Raw genomic sequence first — 14,732 nt, 5'->3', positions numbered from 1 at the left:
AAGCTTTTAATCGGAAAAATACAATATTTTTACAATAGACTTATTTCACAATGATACACAAAGCACAACTACAAGCGTTTCAAGTTTTGTTTTTTATTCAGTATTGTAGTTTCTACCACTCTCATTTGGAAAATATTTACCTAATTTGCTTCATATGAACACATTAATAAAAGACCAGTGAGAAAATATGCAAAACGACGTAGCATAATTAGAGCACCAACCTTTGTTGTTTGTGGAGCAATATTGACACGTGGCCGTTGTAATTATCTTATATGAGCATTACAATTTGAAAAGTTGAATAAATTGAATTACCAAGTCAATATGCGCTCATATCGCATTGAACCCACCAATCTTACCTTAAAAGGTGAAAATTAATGTACTTGCTTTATTATTGGCCGATTAGGCTTATCGGAGTCGCTTGTTGTAGACAAGCGAGGAGTTTCCATAAGATTGCACGAGAGAGTTATCGCCCCCTCTATGTTCGCTTACAGAGGTGTATATGGCAATGTACTCTACCTGATATTTTTTTATCCTGATCAAAGCCATTCATGCCTAAAACTCATAGATCTATCACTGGTTTGTCTATGATTTCGTCTTTGAGATTTGTCTTGTGTGATTGCTAGATTTTTTCTGGGTATATATCTTTCAAGCACGTCAATTTTCAATCTTTTGTGCTTTGATAAGTAAAGAAAACCTAATTCATGGATCCAAAGATGTTAACAGGATGATTTTTTTTTTAATAGAGAAGTAAGGACTGCAGACTGGGCTTACCGGAGTCGCTTGTTGCAGAGAAGTGAGGAGTGCATCATTCCGACTAGAGTGTTATTGCATCTCTATGTTCACGTACTTAGGTGTATTCGGTAATGTACTATATTTTTAATGGTTTTTGATCCCAACTATAGCCATGCATGTCTAAATCGCATTGATCTATGACTGATTTGTCATGATTTCAATTCTGAGATACTCTTGTGTGATTACTAGATTTCCTCTTGGTACATACCTTTCAAGCATATCAAATTTCGATCTTTCATGCTTTGATAAGTAAAGAAAACCTAATCCAAGGATCCAAAGGTGTTTGGAAGCTGATTTATTTTTCGTTTATTTTCCCATTGAGGAATGCTCACCCTTTGATATGTAAATTGCATCTCCAATCTCTTGAGTTACCAATTGTGTAATTTCATAGCCCAATTTCATTTCTTGCCCTGCCTAAATGGTTTGGAGGAGAACTAATAGGGGAAATATTATTTCAAAACACCTTGAAAAGCTTTTAATCGGAAAAATACAATTTTGGACAAATATCTTGCAATGGAAATTGTTCTTTAATTTCGAATCCATAGTTTTGAAACCAGCTCATTTATGACTTAATTCCAAATTTTTCTGTTGAATGGCATTTGTTTTTCTCTTATACAACTCCAAGCCCTAATTAATGGTGAAAATCAGTCGTCTACAATAAAATAGTGCTTATGCTAAGGTTTTCTATCAGCAAGTTGTCATTCAATTATTTTCTTTTTGTTATCTCATTGCTATTTATGGGGAAAAGTACACTAGAAGTGCCATAACTTGTGTACGGGCGTTCACTTGAGTGCCATAACTTTCAAAACGTTCACTTAGGTGCCATAACTTTCAAAAATCGTTCACTTGAGTGCTACGTCGGAGCAAAATTGTTCACTTAAGTGCTACAAGAACTTTTTCGACATGCCACGTTAACTTTCCGGCGTCTACGTAACTTTTCCGACTGCCACGTCGGCTTTTCCGGCTGCCACGTCAACATGACACTCAAGTGAACGATTTTTAAAAGTTATGGCACTTAAGTGAACGTTTTGAAAGTTATGACACTCAAGTGAACGCCGTACAAAAGTTATAGCACTTCTAGTGTACTTTTCCCGTTGTTTATGGAATTCGACGGTAAAGTACATCGAAACTTTGGGTATTTAGAAAACATATTTTCTTATGATTTGGCCTTTTTATGTTGCTTCAAGAGTCAGATTCATGGCATTCTTTACAATGTTATTGTAGCCTTTATCACAGTGCAATTACTTCACCTATCAGCGACAAAAAAACAGTATACTTAATACTTATTTAGGTTCACATATTGATTGTCTATATGGCTCTTGTGATTTTTTGGGTTTAGTAGAAGTTGATTCTTTACTCTTTGTTGATCCGGTTGTTGTTAGTCCAAACAAATTTGAACGAACAGAGGGATCAATCAATCAATCATGTCTAGTGAGGAATGTAGGAGGAATGCACAGCCGAGAAGCCAGAAGAAAGGCAAGATGACCTTAGACTTCCCAGATGAAGAATCCCATCACAACGGAGGAAGGAAAAAGGTCAAGACCAGAATGTTACAAGATTTGATATCTGATCCAGTGGATCGACAAGCTCATGTGGTTAAAGCACAAGTGAAGAAACTGGTACTCTAATTATTTTCTAGTATACTTTACGCGCTCACTCGCATATTTTGTATAATTTGCATCCTTGAATTCTGACCTACATTATCAGGAGATACAACGCACTTTTTATTCGGTTATATGCTAGTTTTGTGAATGTTGTCATGAATCAGTCTCCTTATGCTTTGAACTGCCTTGGGAGATCATGCAATGCACATAAAAGAAGACAAGGAGGTTTTTTTTATGGTCCTTCTTATTCAACTAGCGCTAGTACATTGGTTGACACCATTTATATCTTATTGCTGGTGCTTTGTGAATAGTAGAATTCAAATACTAAGAGAAAGGTTGCCTACTACTGATTATAAGCGAGATTGAGGCTTTAGTTAGTGTTCTGATCATTCATTTCCTAGGGTTTCATGTATCATCTCTTGATGACAATTATGTATTAAGAAAAAGGTGAAATGATCAGTTGGTCGTTAGTTCATGTAAAGAGAAAGGTTTTGAGGTTCTGCCATTATTGCTCAATCCCATCTTCTTAGCCTGGTTCTAGATGCAAGTTTGTCTCTGTCCTGCACTGGAATCGGGAATGTGAAAAATTAAAAATGATAAATATTGATGGCTTTGATTGGATTTCTTGTGAGAAAGCGACTCAAGTATATATAGCCATTTCCTTGGAGGACGTATAGAAAAGTTGTTCGACCACTATGTTATTTATCTGTTGGAGATTCCTTGGTGCATAAGTTATGGAATAACATTTATCATATGACAATGTTTTCAATATTTACCTGCGGAATGATAGCCTATTGGCTTAACTCTCATTCGACATCAAATCCAGCTCAGTGACGCATTTAGAAGTATAGAGTGACGCATTAATACTAGTAAGCCTTCTTCCTAATTCATTACTTTGATCTTTTAAATCTATGGTACTGAAAAAATTTCTGAGATTGACTCAAACTTTGTATATCATGAAGCAACTCCAATGGATCCCAGAACCCCACTACCGGATCAAAGCAAGCTCGAATTGTTGCTTAATACATTGCAAAGGTATGCCTTTGTCAACAAATTCGTAATCTAGGCATTGAAGACTCATCTCTTGTATAGATATTTATGAGAAACAAGTTTAATTTGTGTTTTAAAGGTCGAGTTCTTCATCAAAACTTATGTTTATTCCTATTAACAGTTCTTATGGTTGTCACCATCTTCACGATGGTGATAATGACAATAATGCAGTAGAGACTCGAAGAAAATATTCGCAGAACAGTAGACCCTACACAGGTTTATACTTCAGTGAATTTTTCATATATTGCATTCGGTACTGCTCATCATTGATTGTCACCTATATATATATTCGTCTTGAAAGGTTAAAGCTATCAAGATGCCATCAAAGATCCAATGGATTTTGGTATGATAGGGATGAAGCTTAGCAGAGGCAAGTACAATGCATCGGAAGACTTTGAGGTTGGTCGAGAAAATCCTCCTAAATTCAACTGAATATAGATCCTAGCCTTTTTCCAAGATATCGGCTTCTTTTTCCCTTTCATACTCTGGGAAAACTTATCAGCACATTGTGCGTCGAAATCCTTCGACCGGGCTTTTTGATTATGGGTTCCGGGCCCAAAATGACTATAGCCCAAAGGAGATTGCTAACGCTAGAATCTTTTATCAAACTTAATCCGTTCGTTTTCCGAAAAGGGGTTCTGGGTCGATTTTGGACAGAGAGTGTCAAAGGCAAGATATGTCTTTATTAACACAAAAGACGTGTTACGGACTTTCAACAACTTCGACAACCCAATATGTGCAATAGTAGAAGTATGTAGCAAACTTCGACACGATTCTGAAATTAAATCGACAAGATCGGGTAATGATGTAGGACACAATGCTGGAATTTAATCACCAGCACTGGACGGGGAATTATAGGACACAATACCGGAATTGAATCAACGGTATTGGACGGGGTGAATGAAGGGTACAACACCGGAATTGAATCGACGCATCTGAACCTAGTGAGTAGACGTCGAAATTGAATCGACGACACCTAACTCTGGATATGAAACTCGTCGGAATTGAATCGACGACGGGAATCTGGAAAGCTATGGCTAGGCTAGACTAAAGGCTAAGAGCTAGTTGAAAAGATAAGTGTTTTTGGGCGTGTGTTGTTGTGTGTACGTGTGTGTTGCTACTACGGGGTATTTATAGGCAGACTCTTTGATAACTGCCGAGCGGTTTCTTCCTTCGGCCCCACGCTTTACCCTTTTCCATAAGCCACGTGGATGACGGTTTCCTAGTCTTCGTGCCTTTTCTTTTTACCTCGTGGGGATTATTGCCAATTTTTTAGCAACTACTTCGATCGTGGCCCTCTTCCGCGCGCTTTTCTTGTTCCGGAAGGAAGTGGCACCAGAATTTACCCCGACACGTGGCACCCTTTTTGATCGGCACGTACCTTGCTTCAGTGTTCCTTCCCGTAGCTGATTATCGCCCCCTCACGTGCTTGTCACAAGCTTTCTTGGATTGTTTTAGGTGTCAACACATGCCCCCTTTAAAAGATGTAAATCGACGATTTACCTCTTTTAAAATATTTTCCTCCGATTTGATGGTCCCCAACTGTAAAAATGATGATTACGCTTTTCCCTTAATCCCTTTTCCCGAAACGCACTCCTTTCGACTGCATCGTGTATCGGCCCTTTTTCGTCTTGCTTTTAAGGATCTTGAAAAAGCTTTCACTCGTCATCTTTCCGTGTCCAAGGTTCTCTCTAAACCCTAAACTCTTTTTGAGCATTCCAACTCCTCATGGCGACCGAAATCCCCGAGTTCCTTCCCCACCAGTTCATTGCCCGCTTCGATGAGATCATCAATAGTAATGATGCTCGACCACTTGTTTCTTCAAGCTATTGAACACTCAACGAGAGTATTCCGGTCTCATTCTTGGACCCGGTATTCCACGATCATCACCATGTTCCAGCGTCTCTTCAATCTTGTTTCCCAATGCGGGCGGATGAACAACTTCCTATTTAAGCCTCTCCACTAAAGGATATTTGGTCCATGCCGGCTCGGCGATTTAGGAGTTTTCCGCTGTTTGATGACAAGGCTTACGCTTGGTTTCAAAGGCTCCAAGATGATACCCCAATAGTCGCCTTTTGGGAAACAGCCTGAGATAAGGACGGGGATTGAGGCTAGCATGCTGTCCCACGATTTGAATAAGAGCTTTCTTGGGGTCTATTATAAGTTTCCGGTCTTCCTCTATCAATTTCTTTTTCTTTCCATGGGGTCTCATGTCCGTAACCCTTCTAGATACTTTTGCCATAGCTGGTCTCTCCCTTATGGGACTTCTGTCAAAAACCCGGGGGAAAACCAAGGACTGCCCCATCTCCGATGATACTCTTACCTATGGGAAGTTTATCGATACTCATTGTAGAACATCCGGGGCTATTACCCATGAGGAGCGAGACGGCTTTCCTTCTCTTTTAGGCTGTCGAAGTATCTATTCTTTAGCCCGACCCTTAAAGTGTCCAAGGATTACTTTGACCTTGCCTCACTTCTAGCGAAAGGAAATCTTGTCGCTCTTGGTCCTCTTGCCTTGGCATCTTTGTATAGAAGTGTTTCCTATGCCGCTCGATTAATGTCAAATTCGAGGAAGACAACGTCTTGTCGGGTCCGCTCCGGATTCTTCAAGCCTAGGTTGCATTCTATCTTCCTTTCTTGTTCGAGAGCATTCCTTCCTTTGATCCCAATAGGGTCCCTTTAAAGTTTGGTATACGACTGCTCCAAGCTACCCCATCAAAGGCCCCCGGTGATGTTCAGCCTTTCCGCTTCTTCCTTCGACAGCTTCTATCTCGCGAGGCTGATCGAATAGATTTCTTCCCTTACCGCTCGAGTGAATTTAACTCCTGCTTCAATTCTCGAACCTTGAAACGGTTCAATCATCGTGACTTTTGGACCTTTCTCCTATTCCCTCGAGATCTCCCAATCCGACTTTGTCTTAAAGGGAGATTCTATCCCGGTTTTGAACCATATTCTCCTCATTACTACACTAGGCGGTTCGGCCTTCGACAGGCAAGGCCTATGCCCATACCTTATCTTACGGATTTCCCATCTATGGATAAGAAGGTCTATAACATCAAGGTCGATGGACCGTTCGCTCATCTGTGCCGAGATCACGAACGTGATGTATCGGCATTTTCGGGAACATCCCATCAGCACTACGTTCTAGTCCTAGCGTGACTTCCGAGTTTACGACCCGGTGGACGTCCTTCGCCTTCGAGAGCCCTTTTGAAGATGCTATCTCGTCCATACTCAAGGATAGCCGGATATAGCTCTTCGATCACGCCTCGAAGAAAATCGGGAAGAAGGGTGCAACCAGAACCCTTTCAATTAGTGGTCGCAAACATTCAACGACTATTTCCGGTAAGTCTCTTTCTTCCTAATTCTCTCGGTATTACCGACCCGGGGTTACTTTACTTTACCTTCACCGTTAGGCGACGACTCGGATGACGAAGCTGATGAGAAAACGCTTACTTCTCTTAAACAAAGCGAAAGATGGGAGCAAAGAAGAGCAAATCTCCGATGGAATCTCCGAAGGTTCCTTAGTATGTCGAAGCTCCTCAGATTGTTTGTCCTGAAGATCCTTTGGGGAGTCTTGATCCACCTGTTGGGAGGCCCGGCCATATTGCCATTGTTGGAAGTTCGTCTGACCCTACCATTTCAATCGCGGCTTCGTCGCTTATAGAGCCTCAAAGGGAGTCTTCTTCGCTAGCCCTTGCCATTGTCCCGGCTTCAATGGTCGAAGCTCCTTCGATGGTTGAAGATCCCACAATAGCTGAAGATCCTTCATCCGCGGATGTTATCTAGGATATTCCTGCTGCTTCTCTCCTTATATCGCCCGTCGAAGACGTTCAAACCCATCTTGCTGGGTTTTCTCGATCTTTAGATCATCCGAGTATGCCTCAACCAAGCGGCTCCTCCGACTCAAAGACTTTCAGCAAGTTGGGAATTATGCTTTGTCTTGCTCCTTGGACCTTGTTCATTCCGAGGTGGCCTCCTTCATCGACAACCCATCGAATATTCAAAGTATCAAGTCCGTGATGGAGTGGTCGGTCAAAGAGGAAGTCAGCGAGAAGCTCCCTGCGGGTTTAGTTCGCTCTTTGAAAGCATTCTTGGAACACTTTTCTACTCCCTTTGTGCATTTTCGACGGTATTGGGACAAGATGCTTTCTCTGTCGAACTTTCCCGATCAGCTCTTCTCTCCTAGCTTTGAGACCTAAGAAGCGGGACAACTTGTGACTCAAAGTGAGCAATCCCTTCAATCCGCCATTGACGAGCTTATCGCCTTGGACTAGAAAGAAGCTGCTCTAGAGCAACAGGGCCGGCAATAGAGAGGGAACTGGAGGAGACTCGAAGTCGACGATCGATCGTACTCTCTCGTCGATCTTCCATAGAAGATCAACCCAAGACATCCGTAACCTCCTTGGAGGAGAAGAAACGAGTCCATTGCGCTCGAGTAGTGCGGCGAGAAATAGATCGGCGTCACACTAGAAACATGTACATGGATAAAACTAGGAAGTTTGAACATTTACTACGTGATTTGCTTGAGGAGATCAAGATAGCTTTGTATCCCGATAATCCTTAATGAAATTTCACCCATTTCCTTCTTTATTTTTCGCACCATACTCGCCCACGATCTATGTAATTGCCCACGTTTGAATAACTACCATCATCATCCCGAGTTGGTTACTCCAAAATCCCTTATAAATAATGATTGCCCCCGTGCCAACCCACGTGAACCTTGTCACAAAGTCCATATGAGTACTCACGTAGCTTCCTACTTATCGCGTTACGACGCTTTTTCCCATAATGAAGCCAAGAAAGAACTCTCTCTATCTTTCATGGATCATCAGTCCAGAAATGGTCACATTATTTTGGGTCCGCATCCCACAAGTTTGCCGCCTCCTTCTTCATCGATTAATTGCTTTCCCAGCTGTTCCGAGGAAATCTTACCCTTTGAGCAATCTATCATTTGTTCCTCTGCTTGGTTGTCGAATAATCATAGATTTTCTTCATATCCATCCTTCGACCACCAATTTTACAACTGGTACAAACGATTGGAAGGGGAGGCAACTACCGTCTGGCACAAGCCGGGATAGATGTCCTGTTATCATTTTGCGGTATATCCATTGATCCCTCCGAGTATGGCCTCATTGGTAGCTTCTTGTGTTGCTTTTGGTCACCATCGTCGAATTGTTTCTTTTTACCCATTGGTCCAATGACCCCTACCCTTCTTGATATTTGGTTCTGTCCCGGTCTTTCTCCATTTATCGATAGTGACACTCGACCTTCAAATGACCAATTTCTACCCGACATGTCATGCTGCCTCGACCCCATACTACGGCGAATTCATGGATTGCCATGCTAAATCTTCAGGGCCCATTCTTCCGGGGGAACATACAGCCTTCCTTACGTGTTGGCTCTGCAAATATGTCTTTTGTCTCCCCACATGTCGAATTTCTTGAGAATTCCTTGATATGACATATGAACTGGCATGTGGTGTTGATATTGGACTAGGCCGGATGTTCCCTGGCTGCATTGTATCGAGGTTGTCGAATGCTCAATCTTCGCCGATGAATAAACATCCTGCTCCTTTTTCCGGTCCCTTATGGATCCCGCATTATTGGCTCCGAGCGTACTTCCCTCATATGTTTCTTGATAAAGCGCTTACTTCGACAACCGAGCCATCGAAGATTAAAGGAAATAGTGCACCCACGACATTTAATCGGATCCTTCGTTGTGCTCATAATAACATTAACCCTTTCGATGACTTCCTCATTGAACCGTTGTCTCTCATCGGTTTTGATTTTTTCAGCTTTGCTGTCGATGATGATGTCTATAGCTCCTCTAGCGCAAGCCCCGACTCTCATCTATTCGGGATGAGCGTGTTAGTCCCAACTGACTTAGCCATTAATTTGTCTGGCGGTGGCGAATTCTCATCAGGATTTGAAATTTATAATCATCATTATTGTGCTTGCCAATTTGGGCTTACTTAGGGCGTTCCCATGCCGGTGGTGTATTCCATGAATTTTCCTTTTTCGGGTTGCAAAGGGAATGTAACCGACATGGTGGACCATATCGAAGTTGCATACGCTGTTCTTAAGCGCTTTGTGTTCATCAGCCTCTCTGGCCATCCTTGTAGTTCCTTATTTTTCGACAAGTGGTGGCTTTCCTACCGCTCCTCTTTGTTTCCGGCCCGTGCAAGGGACGTTCTTCCGAAAGTCCATCGAACCCCTTTGGGTTTGTTGCACCCTCTAAGAAGACCCGCTCCTTTTATTACTCCGAGAATTGTACTTGAGCAACCAATCAATGAAGGTAAGTCCTTCTTTTGCATTCTTGCTTGGTGCTAGTACTAATCTAACTTCTCCCATAGATGACTCACCGGCTTCCGACGACCGTACGGATGACCTACCAAATAAATCATGGGTTGTTCCTATGAACATGGCGAGCGCCTCACCTGGCCCATCAAATGCTCTTCACTATGATTACCCATTTCTTCGCGCCAAATGGCTACGCCTGCATGAGTTACTAAGGGAAGGATATGCTGATATATGTAATAGAACATCCGTTGAGGATGTGATCAAAGCTCTTCGTACTTTCCTAGCCCATTTACCTTATCCGATCCAATGTCGTGCTCTTGAATTTGCCATTAATGAACTCTTCGTCACATTTAGCTCGACTTTAAAGTCTTTCAAAATGAGGCAGCATGAACTGGCAATCATCGATAAATTGGAAGCGGATTCTCTCCTTACTGATAATGAGCTAGCTTATCGGTGTAGTGTTCTTGATACCCTGGAAAATGACGGTTGTACCACCCTGCAAGTCCTATCCGCACAATTGAAGGTAGTCAAACAGCAAGAGGAGATTTGCGAATTACTGCACCTTGATATGATGCAGGCTAAGTATCAAAAGGAAGCAATTGTTGATGCCAACTGCAACAATGAAATGCAGCTTCATAGCTTTGTCTTGAGTCTTGAGTAGCACGTGTTGTAGTCCGCTGTTACTAGTCCCATATTAATGCCATCTGTCTTTGTCATCTTAATCCATCATTGAACTTTTAGTCTTAGTGTCAAATTCCCAAAGTTCATCATGACATGATTTTCTCGAGGTCACATTTTCTCCTTGCGACATTTAATGATGAACGTCATCTCCGATTTTCTGCTTGAATTCGAATCGCCACGACGGTTCGATGTGGACAATAACTAGCGGGAAATCCGCCACTCGCGTCATTATGGTTACTTATACTCTTCACCAACCGTGATATACCTCTTCGTCTCGGTAACCGCCCACTAACTTTACTGCCTCGATCATCGAAAGGTCATGGGTGGATACTTAACATCGTGGGATGAACTGTTCATTGGCCTTTATCTATAAATAGGATCACTTGCCCGGAGTAGGTCCCCATCCAAACCCTTTGCCTTTCATCCTTAGAGTAAAACCTCTCAAAGTCATCATGGAGCGTGCGTCTTCCTCTTCGGCCTCGTCTCCCCCCGCGCGCTTTAGCCGTGAGTTTTCGGCTATTTGGAGGGAGATCATCTCCCTTCCGAGTTACACCTACACCATGCTGGTGGTGAAACCCCGGGCTCTCGAGAAACCGAACGCCCTGCTCAACTACTCTGCACCCCAAAATCTCCCCTCCGACCACCCATCCAATCGGACTATGAAGAGTTCATTACGCTCTTCGACTATGGGCTGGAGAAGTTTCGCCGAAATTTGACGACCATGTCCCAGCACGATTTCACCGAGCATGAAGTCCGGTGCAAAATCAAAGAAATCGAGAATGGCAAGGTGGTGTACAAGGAGCTCTGCAACGTCCGGGAGGCCCTCCATGCCTCTCATGCTAGCGTCCTCCAACTTCGAAACATTGTTTCCGATCGCTTGACTGCCAACCAGCGACACCTGCGAAGGCCTCCGAAGGATTCCGAGTAGCGGGAATACGAACTAGCTGAAGCTTGCGAGACCCGGTCCTTGGCCTCCATTGAGGCCCCTTCGGAGGGTCCCAAGACCATGCTGAATTCCACCGGCGCTTTTATGCGGGCTCCGAAAGAGCACCTTCAGCGGCCGGAGAGCAAAAAGGACAAGTTGGAGGCGGCGATGGAGGAGCCGGCCGAAGCCTACCACCATGCGAGGGAAGAGAATATCAAGCTGGAGGACCGGCTGCAGGGCTTTATCGTCCGTTTCAAGGAGCACTTCCGGTGAAGGCTCGGTGAGACGAGCGGGATAGGAAGAGAGAGAGAGATGGAGAAAGAGAGGGAAAGAGAGAGAGAAAGAAAGAGAGAGAGAGAAAGAGGGAAAAGAGGAATGTACGAAGGTTTTGACGAATGAAACTAAGTTTTCTTACTCCTTGCCTCCCGATTCTCCTCGTATCTCCCATATCGATGGGTAGAACCTTTTTAAATATTTCTCATTTATTGATCGTTATAGTTCTCTTCCATCGATTTCCATCATTCGATATGCGTTTTACGGGAGAACATCCGTTATCAAGTATGGTCCTTCCCACTTTGATGACCACTTGCCAAACTTCTCGCTGTCGAGGTTCATAGGTAAAATAGTCTTCCATACCAAATCTCTCACGTCGAAACGCTTAGCTCTCACATGTTTGTTGTAAGCTTTGGCAACCCTTCGTTTCTGAGCCATTAACTTTTCCAATGCCGTGGCTCGATTTTCTCCCAACTCATCAATGTTTGCGTACATCATCTCATCGTACTGTTCTTTAGCCATGCCATCTTGGAGCTTCACCCTTAATGATTGCACGGTAATTTCTAGGGGTAGCACAGCTTCTTATCCATACGTTAGCATATAAGGAGTAACCCCAGTGCTTGATCTTTTGGACGTTCGATAATCCATAACACCGTCGAAAGCAGTGAGTCCCATTCCCTTGGGTTGTCCTCCAAATGCTTTTTAATCAATCCAATGATTATTTTATTAGAAGCTTCCGCTTGGCCATTAGCTTGGGCATAATAGGGCGTCGAATGAATCATCTTGATACCCCTAGACTTAGTAAAATCCAGTATTTATTGCCCTATAAAGACTGTCCCTTGGTCAAGAGTGATAGTCTCTGGGATACCAAATCGATGAATAATTCGCTCCTCGATAAACTCCCTTACTGTTTTTTGTGTCACACTTTCGTATGACGCCGTTTCGACCCACTTTGTGAAGTAATCTGTGGCCACCAAAATAAAACTATGCTTCTTCGACGAGGGAGAATAAATTTTCCCTATTATATCCATCGCCCATCCCCGAAAAGGCTACGATTTAATAATTGGGTTCATTAGTGCGGCCGACACTTGCTGGATTGGTCCATGTCTTTGGCATGATTGACATCCTTTCGCATAGTCAATACGGTTTTGAGTGATTGTTGGCCAAAAATATCCATATCGCCTTAGTAACCACTTCGTTTTCAATCCAATCTGATGTGCCCCTGAGATCCATTCATGGACTTCCGTCATGGCTAGCATCGATTCCTCCCGCCCCAAGTACTTAAGAAGCAATCCATCGATTGTCTTTCGGTACAACTCGTTGTCAATCAACGGATATTTTAGGGCTTTTCTCTTGATATCCCTTCTTGCCCGGAACCCGGGTTTTTCAAGTAGTTTACCAAAGGGGTCCTCTAATCTTGTTGGCCGTTGGTTTGTCTTTCAGCTTTCCCATTCTCAATCATCATTACCCGAGCATCTATCGACGGTAAAGTCCTTACTTGGGTAATGATATGATCCGCCAGCTCCTTCGATATACGATATCCCGATGCCATTTGAGCCAATTCGTTGGCCTCTGAATTTTCGCTTCTCTTGACATGGATTAGCTCGTGCTCGGCGAACTTCAACAACAATTCTTTCGCCAGATGGTGATGTCTAATAATGTTTTCATTCAAACATTGATACTCACTATTTAGTTGTTTGATCACCAGCTGGGAATCGCCCTTTACTCTAATTGACCTGACCCCCATATCAATTAAAACATTCAATCCCACGATTAAGGCTTCATATTCGGCTTGGTTATTCGAGCATTCAAAGTCAAGCCTGAATATGAGCTTTGTTTTTTGTCGAAAGGGTGATATAACCATGATTCCCGCACCTGCTGACCCGGATGCTACTAACCCGTCGAAATATAATGTCCAAGGTGCAATACCAAGATAATTTTCATCATCCTCGACTTTTAAACCTGACGGGTATTCAGTAATGAAATCATATATTGCCTGCCCTTTTACTGCTTTGAGCGGCACATAAATCAAATCGATTTCTATTAGAGTAAACGCCCATTTTGCAATCTGGCCTCTAATGATTGGCTTGAACAGCATGTACTTAATCACGTCTGTCTTGCAAATTACACGTACCATAGTCGGCAACATATAATGTCGTAATTTCGTACGGGCGTGGTACGGTGATAAGCATAGTTTTTTCGATCGACGTGTATCTTGTCTTGGCATCGTTGAGCATCCTACTTAGGTAGTACACGGCATGTTCTTTACCTTCATCGTTTTCTTGAGCCAACATACTCCCTATCGTTGTATCGGCGGCCGACAAATACAACTTCAATCGCCGTCCGGCTTTCGGTGGCATCAAAACTGGTGGCTTGATGAGATACTCTTTTAACTTGTCGAAAGCCACTTGATGCTTTTCCTCCCAAACAAATTCTTGTTCGTTCTTCAATTTGAGCAACGGGGAGAAAACTTCGATTTTCCCCGACTAGTTAGCTATAAAACGCCGCAAGAAATTTAACTTCCTGATTAGCATTTGCAGCTATTTTTTATTACCGGGGGATGGCAATTCTAAAATAGCCTTAGCTTTATTCATGTCTATTTCTATACCTCTTCGATGGACCAGAAAACCTAGGAAATTGCCAGCTCTTATCCCGAAAGCACATTTCAAAAGATTCATCTTTAACTTAAATTTGCGCATTCTCTCAAAAGCTTGCTCTAGGTCGTCCAAATGGCTTACTTGGTCTGTCTTGACGATGACGTCATCAATGTAGACCTCTATGAACTCCCCAATCATGTCGTGGAAAATGTAATTCATTGCTCTTTGATATGTAGCACCGGCGTTCTTCAATCCGAAAGGTATGATGACCCATTCGAACGTGCCAATGACCTCGGGGCATCCGAAAGCTGTCTTGTGAACGTCCTCTGCTGCTATAAATATCCGATTATACCCGGAATGTCCGTCCATGAGGGACATCATTTCATTGTTGGAGGCCGAATCGATCAACATGTCGGCCATGGGCATATGGTACTCATCTTTTGGGGTGGCCATATTGAGGTCGCGAAAATCAACGCATACTCGGAGTTTACCATTCTTCTTCTTAACGGGC

The 14,732-nt window shown here is 42.9% G+C and overlaps 1 protein-coding gene and 1 pseudogene across 1 annotated transcript in view; one reads left to right on the top strand and one right to left on the bottom strand.

Annotated features, from left to right (window-relative positions):
• LOC115729304 overlaps positions 1-8,636 on the bottom strand; it is a 38,741-nt pseudogene extending 30,105 nt beyond the window's left edge.
• LOC125316732 (zinc finger CCCH domain-containing protein 1-like) overlaps positions 1-14,732 on the top strand; it is an 82,694-nt gene that overhangs the window by 42,540 nt on the left and 25,422 nt on the right. The gene's annotated exons all lie outside the window — the stretch shown is intronic.

Source organism: Rhodamnia argentea, chromosome 9, assembly GCF_020921035.1.
Source record: "Rhodamnia argentea isolate NSW1041297 chromosome 9, ASM2092103v1, whole genome shotgun sequence".
Taxonomy (NCBI): Eukaryota; Viridiplantae; Streptophyta; class Magnoliopsida; order Myrtales; family Myrtaceae; genus Rhodamnia; species Rhodamnia argentea.
The sequence above is the reverse complement of the archived record's forward strand: the minus strand, read 5'-3'. Positions and strand labels throughout refer to the sequence as shown.